The sequence below is a fragment of the Sceloporus undulatus genome, chromosome 2, assembly GCF_019175285.1.
Source record: "Sceloporus undulatus isolate JIND9_A2432 ecotype Alabama chromosome 2, SceUnd_v1.1, whole genome shotgun sequence".
Lineage (NCBI taxonomy): Eukaryota > Metazoa > Chordata > Lepidosauria > Squamata > Phrynosomatidae > Sceloporus > Sceloporus undulatus.
This window is the reverse complement of record NC_056523.1, coordinates 56,290,571-56,295,752: the sequence shown is the minus strand read 5'-3', so window position 1 is coordinate 56,295,752 and position 5,182 is coordinate 56,290,571.

The window sequence follows — 5,182 nt, the reverse complement described above, 5'->3', positions numbered from 1 at the left end:
GTCAGAATGAGCCTTAAGGATTAGTTTGTTGGGTTTATGAGTTTTAGAGTGAACTACCGAATTCACAAATCCTTCTCCCAGGCTGATTCGCATTCAGTTCGAAGTTATGTTGGTGTGGAATGCATGCTTGCTTCAGTCCTGGTATTCCCTCCCAACCTAGAAAGGTACTACAATTCCCATGAAGTTTCGCTGCAATCTTGCTTCTATTTTGCTTCCGGTAGTCCTTCCACTTCTAGTGCTGGCGAGAGAGAAAAACAGATGTTTCCAATGGTATGGGCAGAGAGCTAGTGTAAAATGCATATGTGCTCATTTTAATATGAACAGTGCAGTGTATGGTTTGTGCCTCCCGCCCTCCCCCCAAATTTGCAAATGGGGGTTTCCTTTTGGTATTCATATTCTGATCTGCCCCGAAGCATTGCCCAGCCAATGTGATGGGGAGAGAGGTGTTTTATTTTGCCAACATATGTCCTGTTTGCGATACATACATATATATATGTACAGTATATATGTATGAAGGAGCGATGTATGCAAGTGCGCACACACACATGTATATATGCATATACATACAGATATAAATATGTATATGTGTGTGTGTTTACATATGTGTGTGTATATATATGCATGCGTACATATGCACACCCATGGGGGAATTAATGTGTGTGTGTGTGTATGCATATAAGTGTGCATACATATATACATTGTTGTATATATGTGTGTACTGTGTGTGTATACACACACACATATATATATGCACCTTGAGGAACTTAAGCACACACATTCTATTTACAACTACATGTGCTTGGAGCGTATAGCGGCATACCTGCTGACACTTTTCCTGGTGGCACATCTGTGCATATAGATGGCTGCCCCTATATATATGTGTGTGTGTGTGTATATATATATGTACATAGGTGCGTCCATCTATATGTGCAAATATACATGTATAAAGTGCACTAATAATATGCGTAGACCAACTGCCTGCGCCCACTGATATATATGCCCACATCTATATTTTAGGTGGAGCCTGCATTCACACGAAACAGGACACAGGAAACAGGAAGCAGCTCCCTTCTTCACCCCAGAAGCGTTAAAGTTCACAACACATTCAGAGCCCCACTGGGCATGTGCAAGGATCCCAATTTGAATTGGAGAATCCGCATGGTATGTGCTGTTGTGATAATTTATTTCAGGCTCGCCTTGGGAATGACCGCAGTGTTGCTCTTCACGTGTGATAATCACTCTTCTGTGGCAAAGAGGACTGGCTAACGAGGGTTTTATTCTGTTTCTGTGTATTTGTTTTTAACCTTGTTGTAAATGCTGTGTTTTATTGATTTTATGCTGTGAACCGCCCTGATCTTTGGAAGGGTGGTATAAAAATAAAATTTTATTATTATTAAAATTTTATTATAATTTGGTATTTTTGAATCAGCCTTACTTGGCATTTCCTTCAGGATGGGGACACATATCCCACGTATGATAACGGCCTAAGATGAAGTCTGAGGCTTGCGGCATGATAAAGATCCTATATTTGAAGAGTAATAGTGGCTGGCAAATTCATGATGTAATGATGGTAGTTTATGGAAATTATTACCTATCTTATAATACTATTGTGAGGTGGAAAAGGAATTTCCAAACTGATCACATGTATTATCGCTTTGTAGTGCAGTCCGTGATGATGCTACGCTTAGCGCCAGGTCACCTCCTTCAAATCTGTAGGCAGCAGCTTGTGAGCTGGAGAAACACGTCTCCCCTTCCAGAATAACTGAAGAGAACACTGTAGTTAAAGGTCTCTCAGATGAGGCTTTTATTCTTAGAAGTTCCAATATGTACAGAGCTATCTACAAACATCTACACAGTCCACCATCCATCACACAGAGAAAGCCACAAAGTCAACTGACTCTAACGGAATCCATAGCCAACTGCCAAAACCAACTGCGGTTTGATTGGCTGATGACCCCTGGCTGGTGATTGGCCAGTCTGTTGCTATGAAATCCCACATTGTACATTTTACTATGGACTCTGGATCCCAACAACATGTCCCACAAAGACAAGCCAAGACCTGGAAGACCATCATTGTCAGACAATGAGGCCACAGTGAAGAAAATGGAGTGTTTAATCCTGGAAGACAGACGAGCAACCATTCAAATGATCATGAATGAAACTGGTCTCAGGGTAGCGTGTAGGAAATTATTCATGATGAACTGCACATGTCTAAGGTGTCTACACACTGGGTTCCATGTTTGCTAACCCCTTTCCCGAAACAAACATGGTGTGATGCTTCAAGACAGATGTTGATGCTGTTGAAACAGGATGAAGAGGATTTTTTGGTCATCTGAATGAATCTTGGATCTATCATATGATCCAGAAACCCAAACCATGAGCATGGAGTGGAAGCATGCTGATTCCCCTCCCCCCCAAAAAGCAAAGGTGCAAAAGTCAGCAGGGAAGGTCATGTTCTCGGTTTTTTGGGACTGTTGTGGAGTCATTATTTATTTATTTATTTTCACATTAATTTACATACTGTTTGCTTCATTCCGTTCATATCAATTCACATAGTTTGCATCCTTAAATTCATGTTACAGATATATTAAGATACATCTAACTTTCCATATTTATGATCATTTCTTAATTTCTCACAGTTTTGCTACCATACTTCTTTCCATTTGCCTTCATATTTATTGTTGGGTTGTTCTGTTACTTCCATATACAGTGCTACCTCGGGTTACGAAATTAATTCGTTCCGCCGCTTCGTTCGTAACCCGATACATTTCGCAACCCGAAAAGGCTTTTCCGTTAGCGCTGGAAAGCCGCGCGTTTGAATTCCGCGCCGAAAAAAATTTCGTAACCTGAAAAAAACATCGTATCCCGGAACAGTTTTTTCCAATCTAACTTTTTCGTATCCCGGAAATTTCGTAACGCGATTAATTCGTATCCCGGGGTACCACTGTATTGATAAAGTAACCAGTATGGCTAAATCGTTCAGTTTGAGAATCCATTCTTCTACAGATGGTATTAAGTTTGATTTGCAATGTTTTGTGTATATCATTTGGATGGCAGTGATCATATATAGCAGTACATTCACTTCAACCTGTGTTAAATTATCCAGTATTATATCAGTAATATTTAATAGGAAAAGTTTTGGTCTTAATACTGTAGTATGCTTTTTTAAAAATATGATTATAACGTTCTTATGTATTTTTCCCAGATTTTTTTTTGCTTTGTCACAGTGCCACCACATATTATATAAGGACCCCACTTTCTCTTTACATTTCCAACAGTTCTTATTTCCATGCTTATCTATTTTTGCTATCCTAGTAATAATAATAATAATAATTTGTTTTATTTATATACCGCTATTCCAAAGATCATAGCGGTGAACAGCAAGTAAGCTAATTAGCAAGTAAGCTAATTTGCCCCCAACAGTCTGGGTACTCATTTTAGCGACCTCGGAAGGATGCAAGCCTGAGTCGAGCTTGGGCCCTTTTGCTGGTCTTGAACTCGCAACCTTGTGGTCTTGAGTGAATGGCTGCAGTACAGGCATTTACCCACTGCGCCACCAGGGCTCCTAGTAGGGGTTATATACCATCTATAAAAGAGCTTGTAATAATTCTCCTTTAAATTACTACATTTAGTAAAATGTAAATTTCTTTTCCAAACGTTTTTCCCAACTAGCAAGAAGTATTTCCTTTCTTATATTTTGCGCCCATCTAATCATGTTTAATTTAACCGTTTCTTCATATAATTCCATTTCTAACAAATATTTATTAAAAAATTCTTTTGATTAGTTGTCTTCTATCCCCCTTAATTATCCTGCCAAAGATAGTCTTTTCATAGACAGTCATTCTCACAGATTTCCTTGCAAAGGGCCAAACCATCACTGGCACATACTACAGCAATCTTCTGGACAAGTTGCAAGATGTTCTGAAAAAGAAACACCACTGTATGCTCTCCAGAGGCATTTGTCTCCTAGCTGACAGTGCACCAGCTCACTCATCTCAAGTTGCAGTTAACAAAGCAAGGCCATGTGGCTTTGAAATTTTGCAGCATCCACCTTATTCTCCCAACCTTGCACCAAGTAACTTTTTCTTGTTCCTAGAAATGAAAAAATTGTTGCAGGGTCACTGATTTGACTACACAAACGACATCATTCATGAAGTGGAAGAGTGGTTTAAGGTGCAATCTGCAGACTTCTACAATAATGGTGTTTGGAGGATATGGAAAAAAATGGGGAAAATGTGTCAATCTGGATAGGGAGTACGTAGAGAAAAGTTAACAACTACAAATCAAAACAAACTTTAAAGGTGATAATTAAACTTTTAAAATTAAAACTTTACGATACCCCCTCGTACTTTAAGCTTAGTGTAGTTACAACAACTACTGCAGTCTTTTAAATTACTCTGTACCCTGCTCTCTAATTCTTGGTAGGAATGCCAGCCAGACTTGTCTAGTCTAAATGAATCACAGTTAGACAGAACTGACCTCCCTCTCCAGTCAGAATCCATATCCGATCTTAACTGAAACTTTTTCTCTCTGTCTCTCTTTCTTTCTCTCCAGCCCCCTCCCCAGATACACATATTGGTTTTTATACACTCAAATTCCCCCACAGCCTCTTCTCTCACAGTCTTCCTGAACTATGACTGGCTTCCAAAAAACCAGGTCTGCCTCGCAACCCTGTCACACCTTCCTCCTTAGAAGTCATTGCTCTCTTGAGGCCTGAACAGGTCTCAATAAAGAGCAATGAAAAGGAACATCTCTTCTTAAACATGCTACAATACCCCTACTTACCAATTTGACCATATCTGAGGAGTAATTTACATTTCCCAGGAGTTTAACTGTGTTTAAAGGAAAGAAAAATATACAAATATGAAAACTAAACCTGTTAGACTCTGGCTTTCATTATCAGAAGGGCAAAAATGTGCCTTTGCCTAACTCTGCTTTCCTAAAGAATCAAGACTTACTCAAAAAGATAACAAACATGTAGCTTGCAGTTTAAAAAATGATGATGGCTTGAATATATATTATACACATAAAAACTAAATCCTAATCTAAGTATTGATGGTTTAGATAAAGAGAAGTAATCTCACCATCTTTTAGACAGCAGGAAGATAGGGACAGCAACAGTTTAGAATCTCTAGAGTGGGAAGGCAGTTAGTCTCAAAGGACAGTTAGGGGCTTGACAGAC